Source organism: Aotus nancymaae, unplaced genomic scaffold (assembly GCF_030222135.1).
Source record: "Aotus nancymaae isolate 86718 unplaced genomic scaffold, 86718_ANA_hifiasm-v0.15.2.pri h1tg000006l, whole genome shotgun sequence".
Taxonomy (NCBI): Eukaryota; Metazoa; Chordata; class Mammalia; order Primates; family Aotidae; genus Aotus; species Aotus nancymaae.
In genome coordinates this window covers 83,830,485-83,843,848 of record NW_026988417.1, presented here as the reverse complement: position 1 = coordinate 83,843,848, position 13,364 = coordinate 83,830,485, and the positions used below count along the sequence as shown (strand labels likewise).

At 35.2% G+C, this 13,364-nt stretch overlaps 1 protein-coding gene across 2 annotated transcripts in view; it reads right to left on the bottom strand.

Annotated features, from left to right (window-relative positions):
- Positions 1-13,364, bottom strand: part of CCSER1 (coiled-coil serine rich protein 1) — a 1,355,695-nt gene that overhangs the window by 543,686 nt on the left and 798,645 nt on the right. The window lies entirely within an intron of this gene.

The following is a 13,364-nucleotide window of genomic DNA, read 5'->3' as shown; positions in this document are numbered from 1 at the left end:
GATGAGAAAATAATCTTAGGATATGAGTGACTTAAGTCTGCTCAAACTAAGGAGAAGAACACAAGGAAATACAGAAGATGAGGAGTCAATAAAACAAGGAGACCTGAAGGGAAGAACATCTTGGAAGAGACAAAACAGGATCAAGAGACTTCAACCTGCTGATCATTCGCTCACGATACTATCTCAGTGCATGTTTAAAGGGCAATTCTTGGGCCCCAATACCTGCCTAAAAATTGCAGTCTTTGAAAGTGTAAGCTTGGATTCTGTAAGCTTATTGTGATCTGATCACACTTACGTTTAAGAAACACTGATTTAAAGAGTAGGTAGTTAAATCATGAAAATTTAGAATTTTAAAATTTTAAAATTCTACTACCACTTCCTAGTCTCAGACTCAACCCCAGGTCTGTCTTTGACTAATATTCTTGCTGCTCCTATAAATGCCCAATTCATGACAAATCTACATATTTATAGGTGGTAATAGCCACTTTCATTTTCCCAGATAAATAGAAGGCCTGTTCTCAACTTCAGGGTATTTTAGAAAGACCTAGGGAATGTATTGTACTTACAGATTTGTGGGCTCTACTGTCAGAAATTCTGATTCAGCACATCTGGGCCCAAGAATCTAGACCTGCAGAAAGCACTCCATCTAATTCTGAAAGAGGGGCAACCTAGACATGCTTTCCAGAAGCACTCCCTGATGAATATTCACTGCAAGATCAAAGCAATTGCAGAGTCTGATAGGCAGAGTCTGATAAAGCAGCCAGAGTGCTGATGAAACTTTGGCAGCATTAAGAGCTGTCAGCTTTAAGAACTATAATATCTAGATCAAGGAAGGTAAGTGTCTATTCTCTGCAATGGCCAAACTGAGCATTGTGTTTGGTTATGTACATCATATTTTAAGAAGAACATGTCCTTATTATATGGTACATTTTGCCCCAGTGAGTAGAATTCATATCATTGAGGCCTAGGGGGATAAAGAGTTCAGGCCCCTGTCAGGGTGTTGTTCTATCTTGTAGCTGGAACAGTCTCCCAGAAACTTGGGAGATAGTCATGTTCTACTCTCCACTTGAAAGCACTCTTTGAACTATTTTGTTGAGAGTTGCTTAATTTAAACAAATAAATAATTAAAGCATTTAATACGCAATAGGCATTATGTGACAAATAAAGACCCATCTCATAATGTCACACAATCTCTTAGAGTGCTTTTACATTTCAAGATCGCATCTGGGTCTAAAAGTCTCACAGACAAGACATTTTCTGGGTACCCTAGGTCACTAAACGTTCACAGGAAACAATAACCAAGTGCTAGAACCATACAATTTCTGATATTCATGTTTTACATGTTTCCAGATCATCTCTGCTTCCACCTCTCTTCCTCTCTCCCTTTCTTACTTTCTCTATCTCTAACTCTGTCTTCCTCTTTTCTGGCAAATCTAAGATTTGTTTTTCCAGTTTAGTGGTTTTCAACACCGCTAAAGATTACAGTCATTCGGGGAGCTTTTGCAATAGTCTCTGAAACTCTAATCCAAAGATCAAAAATAAATTTCAGAATGGGAAACATCTCCATTTTTCAGTCTTATGCATCTGACATTTCTAGACATTCTTTCTTCTACCTTTCAAAAGGAAGATCACTCATCTTACTGTAGACATTACTTCTGCATGCCAGTCTTTCTATACCCTTACAGTAGAAATCTCTTCAGGTATTCTCCCATTTAAAATGAAACCATTACTCTTAGAAGCTATCTCAGATAGCTTAGTTTCCCCATTTTTTCTAATGTTCTGTGTGGAGATGGACGGACTGTATTTTAAGTGAGGATAAGCAGATCTTTTTCATTTTCCTTCAGAACGTTATACCCCAGATGTGTTTCATTAACTCAGAAAAAGAGCATAGAAATGGTAAACAATGATACACAAATATCCTCACTGATTATATTTCCCAGCGACTCAAGCTGTTTCATAATAACAAGTCTTAGTTTTATTTTTGCTGTAATATTTAAGAGGAGACTGAAAGGCCCAAACTCACAGGCTCCATGATTCTTCCCTGCTACAAAGTGTAAAATCTCTCTTGAAGCCAAAGGAAAACATCTCTTGGCTGTAAAGGTGGTTCAATATCCTTAGAATTTCAGGATCTGCCTCAAATTATTCAACATGAAATGTATCACAGCCTTAGAAAACTGTATGAAACTTTTATGTTCCCATGTCATGGATTGCTAAATGGAATTCTTGGTGAATGTATAAAACATATATTCTGTAGCTTATTCCAGTGTTCAATACTTCATTTTCCAATTTGGAGATGCTGTGTCTAGCCAAGTCTGTTGATTAGTTTACTTTCAAGAAGGGAAAGAAAAAAATAAAAGAAAAAAATAAAAAATAAACAAAACACAAAACAGACCACTAGTGTGTGCCAAATCTCGCTGGAGAATCTCATTGTTTACTTATTGTAATGGCTTCTAATTTTCCATGTATTGTCAAAGCTTAAAATAAGTAGTGAAAATACCAGTAACAAATACAGTATGTGACAGTTGCAGTAATGAAAATGAAACAAATTAGCCATCAAGTCTATTATACTATTATAAGTATTTATAGTTTTCATTTCTAAAAGGCAAACATTAAATGTAAATATTACTGGAACCCTCCCATAACACAGACACATCAATTTTAGAAATATCACTTTATCTTATCAGATAAAAACATGATGATTAGCACCAGGAATCATTGGTTTGATTTAATGGAATCAAAATTTCCTGCTGACCTTTTACAAAGATATGACTATTGAGCCAGTTAAACTGGTAGAATAAGAACAAAAAATATCAACATTATGTTAAATGAACTAATAAAATGTCGAGACCAGGACATATAAGCTTTTTTTTTGTTTGTTTGTTTGGTTCGTTTTTTTTTGAGACAAGGCTCACTCTGTATCCCAGGCTGGAATGCAGTGGTTGCAACCACAGCTCACTGCAGCCTTGACCTCCCTGGCTCAAGGGATCCTCCTGCCTCAGTCTCCCAGGTAACTGGGACTACAACAAACACCACTATGCCTGACTAATTCTTAATTTTTCAATTTTTATTTTTTGCAGAGATGGTGTCTCACTGTGTTGCCCAAGCTGATCTCCAAATCCTAGGCCCAAGTGATTCTCCTGCTTCAGCCTCTCAAAGTGTTGAGATTACAGGCATGAGCCATTATGCCTGGTAGTTTAACATTCTTTATTCCAACTTAGCAAAATTGTGGAATTTAGTTCTGATTTTATGCAGCATATCCTCTTTCTTATAATTTCTAATAAAATATTGTCTAGATCTGTGAAAATTATAAAACCTGAATATTTCAAACATTAGAGAATATTAAACCTTATTGGGTTTACATAAATAAATTTTACTCTATTTAGTAATATGATTTTGTTACAGCAGTACTTATCAAGCTTATCCTCTGGGTACCATGAACAGCTGAGGTGAATGAATTTGCATCCTCAGAGATCTGTAGGACAAGTCCAAAGCAAGCTGCTATGACCTGTGCAACGTATTTTTATGTCTAGTGCTACACAGTTTTTAAAAGGTGGTAATTTTATACAATAAAAATATAAGTTGAATTAAAAAGTAATAAAAGTTCAATTTTTTTCCTCCTAAATTATCTAGCAATTTAATAGTCCTGAATGTGAACGAATGCCTTGGTACAAGTAGCATATATTTAAGAAATTGGGCAACATTTGAAAATCTCAAAACACTAAGGGAAGTTATATTCCAAAAGGCTTTGTTTTGAACCAGATAAAAAGTATGCTTGGAATTAAAACCTACAGGAATAGGTAAATCCAGAACAAGACAAAACAGTCACTAGGCAAATGTCATAAATAATATCATGTTTTCTTTAGATTTTTTGGTGAATTATAAAATATTCACATGAAACTAAAAGACCCAGTCAAAGTGCTATGAAAGGGCTATGAATAAAGGGCACATCGAAAAAGGAAGGCACTATTCTGAACACTAGATACAAAATGAAACATGAACCACAAAATTCTACTTGACTTGCAAAACAGATGAACTGTAAAGGCCATATCCTGCCAGACAAACTTAAGCTTAAATTCTTTAGCACCAATTCATTCACATATACATTTTTCTAGATACAATCACAAGCTGATTTAGAGTTAAATCCATAGACTGCATAAGCTCATGGACAGTTCTGGCAACTGATCTAATTCACAAATTCTGACCAATCCCTGCCTAGACTTCATTTATGACCATATGCCCCTTACAACCCTGTGTCTAATCCAAGGCCCAAAAACCCTACATGACTCTTCCCTTATTCTCTCTCTCTTAAGCAGGTGCTCTCCCTTACTCAGCAAGTTTACTAAATCCAACTTTACGTGATTCACAGGATCTCTGAAGCCGTTGTTATGCGGACTTTAGCAAATATTTTGTAATAATATAAAAATTGTAGATATAATCATGCCAATGATTCATGGTTTTTCCCTTGCAATTTAAATTTAACTATCTTCTCATGTCAAAAAGTGCTAGTATTTCTCCAGCCAGTTTTTTAACCAAGACCAACTCAAACTTGATGACTGACACAGTTCCTCAGATTTTATTCTGAGCATTATTGCACGTGGTTTGGTGTCTAACCAGCCTCTACTCTAAGTCTGATAACCTCAGTCTTCTCCTCTCCTATTCACTTGGTGTGGAAGGCTTCTTTGATTTAGAGATCTCTCTAACTGATCCAGGCATATCAAATATTTAAATATAGGTTCATATATGTACTCTATATTTTCTTAGCATTTTTGTTTCAGAAATAATCAGGTGTTTTAAATTTATTTATACAATTGAAGACATTCAACCTTTCAGACTACCTTGTACTACTCTTGACTTCTACTCAAATAGAAATATTCACAAATATTAATGTATATTAAAAACATCAAGGTTAAAACTAGTCACAGTAGTTTTGACTACGAAACACCAGTGAAACAGTCTTCTTCCAGTATAAGTTTAGAGAAAAAGACAAAAAGCAAGACTCCAAAAAGTTACCAAAAATTGATTCAAAAATTCTCCTTGGAATAGTGGTAAACATTGGACAAAGATAAGAACTTTGGTTTTAATAAGTAAAACTTACATTACAAATAGTGCACATGCTTTAATTTACCAAATTAAGACATACTTAACATGACAAAAATCAAACTGATGAAGTTTTATGATTTCCTTTACATGTCGAATCAATTCATCTTACATGTTCAGCTAAACTCCTAATAGACTGTCAGTTATGGGTTCTCAGAATGCAAAAATAATATTCATCCAAAGTACACTGACTGATCTACTTAACATTATTAACTAGCACTATGTCTAATCATATTATTGAATAAGAAACAAATTCTACCCTGAATGTATTGATTAACTGCTGTAATATTTTTGCTGTCATAAATATGGCTCCTAACAATATTTTGTTATTCAGTAATTGAACAAGTCATTCTGTTTCTTTTCATTTTTTTCTTTAATTAACACATTCCTAAAATACAAGTGGGTAGTCAATAGCTGCAGGGAGAAAATTAGCCAGTGAATTACAATTTTATCAGTTAAATAGAAATGAATGGCAGCAAAGAGACATGTCATCCAGATGATGTATAATAAAAAGAAAATGTATGTATTACTAATACTGAGAGTCCACAGGAAACTCTTTCATTGCCAAAAAAAAAAAAAAAAAATTAGAAGCACTTTTTGTATGGCAGATCACAGAGCTGAGGACAATGAACAGATATTTAAGGGAGGCACTATTATATTGGTGTTAAAGATAGACTTAATTTGGAATTTCACTTTTGCCAATATTAACTGTGTGATTTTAAGAAAGTAACATTAAGCCTTTACAGCTTTGTTTTCTTATCTTAAAAAGTTAGCCAAATATTTTATTAAATATGTAAGAGTAACCACTAAAGAAGAAAAAAATATCCAGTGGCTTTCTAAACAGTAAAGGTAAAAATAAGGAATAAAAGCATATCACTTCAACAGAGGCAAGGAAGAAGAATAAAAAGAGGCAGAGATGAGAAGCAAGAAACAACACAAAATAAGACGTAGGTGTGTCCAAATATCATTAATTACAATTACACACAAAAAACTCACTTATTAACAGATAATTTTGAAATTATATTTACAACATTTTTTTGGTGTTATATTGCTTACCAGATATACATCTAAAATGAGAAAGGTTGGAAGTTACGTCTTCCACTCCCTGTCTAATTCCTTCCCAATCCAAAAGCTGTCAGGCAATTATTCTGCCTTCACCTTTTCCACTGGCCAGAGCCTTCAGCTTCACTTAGCCAAGGGAGATGGAAGTTGGGGGCAGGGTTTGGAAATAAGTCAGACAGTAGAATTTAAGGCAAAACATATTAATAGGAATATTTTGGTAAGCTACATAAAGAAATAAATAATAATTCACTAAGATACTAAGTCTGACTGTGTACACATCTAGAGTGTCAATGTTTATTTTTAAAAGAGATGCAATGGATATACTAATTTTATTTTATTTTTGCATTCTAACGCACATTTCTACATTCTTTAATAACTAGTGCTTAGTACTTTCGTCAACTTTTTCCCGCTTAGTGCTAAATGGACACCACTACATTAAAAGAGATCCTGATTAGCTTAAGTCAGTAAGTTAGTGATTGGTCCAGGCATGAGGGCTAACTCACCTAAAGAGACATTTGTTTAGACTCCTCTAAATTAAGCTCCCCTGCATTTCCCATGTTTTCAAGGTGTGAAGTTGTTTTCTCTACTTGTAGACATATTGCAACCAAGAGGGGAGACACTAAAGCTACTGACAGCCACTACTAGAATCCCGCTTGGATAATGTACAGCAAGGAGACAGATCCTTGCCTACATGCAACTAGAATCAAGTTATACCATTTATTGCTTAAGCCAATTTGAGTTCTCTATTACTTGAAAATGAAGGAATTGTGACTCTATTTTTCTTTAAGTTTACTGCAAGGATAAAGTGAGATTATATGAGTTATTAACATAGTACTTGGCATATTGCACTTTCTCAATAATGTACATTTAAGGACAAATGGTGTGTGAACAGCTTAGACAACAAAAATTGTTTCAGTGGTTGCTGTCAACAGTCATCCTTGTCCAGTATGCATTTCATCTTACTTCAATTCAGCAAGTACTTATTCATTTGAGCATTAACCCAACCAGTACTAGAATTTATTATGAAGAAGGCATTGTGCCCAGGGCTGTCACTTACACTGAGAAATATAATGATGGTTACTTCAACAATGTTCCTGATACAAAAAGAGAGAAACCAGTACTATAGTGAATTGAATTCCTTGTAATCTCTCAAGGAGACAAGCATTTAGAGAATCGTATAAATAGTGTGTGATTATGTGCCGAACTGCATGATATACAGGCAAATGAGTGTAATAGATATTCCACTAAAGGACAATAATAGCTCACAGAAAGATGAAATATTCTCACTAGAAAAATGCCTGAGTGTTAAATTTCATTAGGTAACATTACAGACTAAGTGTGTGAGAAAAGAATGTCTAATAGCCCAAATGCGTAATTTCTACTTCCTTCCCTTTGATGCTTTTTGTTTTTTGATATTTGTAAGTTACTTCTTTCCTTAAATTAATTTGGATTGTTAGACTTACTTGAAAACACCAAGGTCTTGCTTTATGAGGTTCTTTTGGGTTCTATGTTATTAATAAGCACTGTTAAAACAGGGCTCTTTAGGTATTTCTAGTAATACAAACCTCTGGAGAGAGTCCACAAAAGATTTAGGGAGAGGATCACAGATTTTCAGTGATTGAAGATACCCTGGAGGCCACATATCCAGCTCTCTACCCAAATTATTTATAGCAAATTTCACAAAATAACGGAGTTGTTGATTTCAAAAATCTGTTTAGTATATAAAGAGAAAAAATTAAATTAGACTGGGAATTTGAGGTAGTAGAAATATGTTTTTTTAGGCAAGGAAAGAATTATGTGTAAATACATAATCATTAAAAACAACCTGAGATATCTATTTTCTACAAAAAGCTGACAACTTAATTATTGATTACATTTATCCAAGGGCAAAAAAAAATGGGATTCAAATGGAATTGCTTTTATTGTAATATACTCCAAACTGTTAAAAGGTTATGATAGTGATTCATGAAGCAATGTGTTTGGGTCTCTGTGCTGGAGGCAGGGTGGAATGAATATGCATTGCATAAGTCATGCTGCTGACTAGTAAATGAGAGGGTTTAAGTAGAGGGAGATTGATTGAGGTCATGGAAACCTGAGGAAAAGCACTTAGATGCACTCCTATAACTATCAATTGTATTCTTGGCCTAAAGGTGCAAGTGGGTATGGGTTCACTGGTGTGCTTCTTATTTTGAGTTGTTTTGTTTTGTTTTGGCTTTAGGCTGTCAAGCCTCGGGAACCTATTACAGAAGTCTTATTAGAGAAGATCTTTTCTTACTCTTTTCAGCCATGTAGGTTCAAAGGAATGACCTTATTTTCTCCTTTGTGGGAATACCTGTTAGTTGAATTTTACTTTGTTTCATGATAGCAGTTTGTTTATTTTAGGCATTTTCATATTAGTGTGATGTAGTTTATGATATTTTGCAGAGTTTGTTGTTGCTGTTGTTGTTTAGATACTATCATTTACTTGTTAAAATATGGAAGAGCAAATGGCAGCCTTTCCTTTGCCCTCACCCTACTGGATCTTGTCTAGGATTCTATAATATCTTTCCCATTCTGGTCCTAGATTAAGCCTTGGTTAAAATCCCAAATTACATGTGAGAAGTTAATTTTTTTAAAAATCCTGTTAATTTATGCACATTGCTATGAACTGAGTATTTGTGTTCCCTCCATTCAAATTCATATGTAGAAACCCTATAGCCCAATGTAACAATATTTAGAGGTGGGGCCTTTGGGAAGTAATTAGGTTTAGGTGAAGTCATGAGGATGGAGCCTCCATGAATGAATTATTACCATTCAAAGAAAAGGAAGACATCAGAGTTCACTCTTTCTGTCATATTATGATACAGGAAGAAGGTAGCCATATCTGCAAACCAGGAAAAGAACCCGCACCAGATACAAGTCTGCCAGCATCTTGATCTTGAATATCTCATATTTTAAAATTGTGAGAAACATTTGTTAAGCCACCTAGTTTATGAAATTTTAATATAGCAGCCTGAATTGACTATGACACCGATTTTATTAAAAAAGTCTCTGTTTTAAGAAATATTTGGATTTACATTGATTCTCCAAAATCTAACTGCCTAACTTAGGCCAGTCAACAGGAAGAATTCAAGATTATGCAAGGGTGCAAGAACACAGAGACAAGCCTGAGCTCAAATGTAGCTACTCTTGTTCATCAATTTTGGGACTAAGAATAAAGTGCTTTACTTCTCTTAGCCTTAGATAACGCATCTATAAAAATGTTTATTGTAAGACCGCCTCGCCGGGAGCTCAGACACACCTTCTATCTGGGAGCTTGGACACGCCCACACCCCCTCCCTCTCCGGGAGCCCGGACATGCCCCATCCGCGCCTGGAAACCACGTCATTACTCCACGCCCACTTCTGCACTTGACACTAGGCTCTGCACTCGGCACCTAGCCAGCCGTTGAAGAACCCCGCCAAAATGCAAAAGAAATCTTGTAAATCTACCCAATAGCAGTTGAGTCTTGTAAATCTACCCAATAGCATTCAAACCCTGCCTACCTGCCAATAACAAGCTTGCCCCGCCCACGCCCTGCTCTCCCACAACCAATCAAATGCCTCCACTCCCTATGAAACCCCACATCTGAGAGGAGTCTGTGCGACTTCTCCAGCCCCTCCTGTCGGACCGCAGAACCTCGCCCAGGAGCGGAATAAATTTGCATTGGATCTTCTTGTGCTGGTCTCAGTTTCCTCATTTTAAACTTGGCAAGAACCCAAGAACCCTTACATTTATAGCATCCACATCATTGAGGAGACCTCATTTATGCTATCCTAATTGCTATTACTGTTTCACTTGATAAGTCTTCTTTGTTTGAAAGTGCCTTCCTCCTTCAGACCTCAGATAGTTATCCTCTTGAACTTGGGTTCCCCATCAAAAACAACATTCTTCCAAGATGGATGTGAACTATTTTCAGTTTAAGTGTTCTTTAAAATACTCATTGAGTGTTTGTATGTGACAGGAACTCCTCCAGGTCTTTGGAGTTCATGAGTAAATAAAACAAATCCTTTCCCTTGTCATGTTTTAATTTTATATGTAAATAGCTGCTTCATTTTCAAGGAGCTCCCACCTACAAACATCGTATGGTTGCTTTGGGGATTAAACATGATCATCTTTGCAATATTGTATCTATGAACCATCAACAAATGTTGATTCACTTTCAGAATGGAAAACCTTTGGTTTTACTTTAGATAATATTCAACTTCAATAAATTTTCATCCGTGTATAAACTGTATTTATTTGGGTTTCCTTAGAAGCAGATTCTGAGAAACATATTTGAGTACAAATAGCTTAGTTAGGAGCTGATACTAGAAAATACCTATACTTTTTCCTAGTGAAAAGGGGAAGAAAAGAAAAAAGTTTGTATTGTCAAACATGTTAGCAATCTAGACAATTAAAGCCTAATCCCACCAGGAAACTCTAAGTGTCATTGTAAATCTCACACTTCAGCATCTGCCCAAAGACTTAGGGAGGTGAGTATTTATCCTCCAACTTTTGTAATTGTTTGAGGGCTTCCCCTAGAGAGAGTTAATGGCCTTCTACTTCAGGCCTTACTGCAGAGCCCTGCTGGCAAAGGTGATAGCTGACAGGAATTTGCACCCACAAGCATAGAAATGATAATTAATCAAGATATACAGGCAGGTCACCAATAGCATGCACTGCATGAAATTCTAGATAACACTCATTATCATGAAAGAGTAACTGTGCTAGTTAGAGTATTCACCTCTTAGTATAGCTCTGGGGCAAAATCTGCTCTGGAATTCAAAATGGGATCTGATTTCTCTTTCTATTTGGTCCAGGCCTTCATCCTGACATTCCTTCCTTCAACTACATCTTCCTATGCCTTCTCTATAATCTATCCTACTTTCCCTCTCTCTCCTCTCCTCTGGCTCCTGACCCACTCCCTTCATCTCACAATCATAAAATAAGAGCAAATCCTATTAGCTCAGTCTCCAAGAGTTTTTATACTGACACTTAGTATCACTGCTATCACAACAACCCAAAACTGCAATATCATCTTAACTAGTTTGCCAGTTACTACTCTACCTTCTAGGGTTTATTGTTCACCAAGAAGTCAAAGTGATTTTTAAAAATCATAAGTCAAATCACATAATGCTTGTGTTCAAAACTTTCTTTTCTCACTTACTTACATCAAGGCCTATGAGGCATCACTTGTTCTGTGTACTCGCACAACCTTAGATTACTTATCTCCTGCAGGTCTCCCCCTGCTCAGTCCACTGCAGCAGGGCACACTCTCTTTTCTCAGAGCTATCATATATCCCCATCATTTCTCCAGATGATTTGCGGGAGCTCCTAACTGGTGTAGCTCAGGACTATACAGTTGGAATTTTCAGAATCCGTGTGCCAGGCCTTTTGCAACACTGTTGCTAGTGCAGTTCCTGAAGGTCTTGCCCTTTAAAAGAGGTCTCTGATTAAGTATCACCTTTCCAGAAATAACTTTGCTGAGCATTCTATCTAAAATAGCATCCACCTTGATTATTTATCCTTACTAAACTTTATAGCATTTAATGCTATTCATCATCATATCCCATATCAATTTATTATTATTTTTTAGTTATAGTTTAATCACTTGAAAATAAATTCTATGTGAACAGGTACTTTATCTGCTTTGCTTACAATTATATCCTCAGCACCTAGAATGGTGCTATATCAGTCAGCATATGCTAGGTTATGCTTCATTAACAAAACAACTCTGACATGTTATGGCTTAACACTGTGAGAGTATCTTTCATCTCAGTCTACACAGCCAATGTAAATGTGAAATGGAGCTCTATTCATCACGGTCACTTAATCACCAGACACATATAGGCTCCAATGGCCATGTCGTCCACAATCACTTTGATATATAAATTTATTTAGAAGTGACACAAGTTAAGACTTTCACTCACATTTCATGGGCTAAAGAAAATAGTCATATGGCAGCAGGTGGAGAAGTGTAATTCTCTCAAGTACCCTTGGGAACAGCCTTAATAACTACCAGAAGTCCTTAGCTTATATTAGGTAATCAAAATGTACTTGCATAATGAAAAAATAAATTGGCAGGTTGAATAGGCCACACACCATATGAACAAATTTGAAGACATTTTTCATAACATCTCTCCAGAAATACATGTAAACATACTACATTTAAAATATAAAATATTTTATGAAATAATAAGTTCACGAGTATAGGACCTTATCTGTTACATTCAGATCCCTAGAGCCTATTATTCTCAACACATGATAAGCACACAATATATCCTTGACAAATGACTAAATGAATAAATTAGTATTAAGGTAATGTGAGGACTGTACTAGTATCTAATTGGCTTTGCTTTCAAAAAAATATTTAAAATACTTTGTATATATACACACCTTAAATAGAATTTAAAAATATATAAATATATGTATATATACACATATTACAATAAAGCAGTGCATAATTACTCATTTTACATCAGAAAGTATAACTTAGAACTATGGAAGGAATTGCTGTTTTGTTTTAGGTTGCTAAGAAATAGTTGTTTATTTTTCCCCTCTTTCAGAATAAATTTATAATTCTATTCAATATTTATTGTACTTAGGGAGACACTTAACCTTGTTTTTAGTTGTCATAATGTTTAAATACATATTTTGTGACAGTAAAAGATTACCTCCAAAATGGAATACTGGCGTCCAAAGAACTGTTTCCGAAGTGAAATTTTATAGGAGCTGAACTTCATCACACAGCTTTCTAAAGACTATCACATAAACAGTTCCCATCAATGACTTCTTCACAAATCATGCATACAAAATATACAAACTTCAGATTTTCCAAGGGAACAACATCTAACCTAACTGAAGCAAAGAGAAAGATTGAATTACAGTCTATAGATCCCTCATTACAAAGCTAATTTTGAGATTGCAATTTCAATCTCATTCTTATTCATTCTTGTTCAGTCTACAGAATTATTTATTATTTTCATATTGAGAAGCTATGTGAGGACATTCAACACATTCTCTGAATTTAAATTAGATGATTGTAACATAAATACATTAATTAACTGCAGATTTAATGAAGCAATAAGGAAGAAAAGAAAATAATAGACATTCTGGAAAGACAGACTCTTGAGAGGCATTTTTAAAGTAGCAGATTAGGATCTACTTATGCATCCTGACTGCAAACTATTGTTTATAGAAAGTAT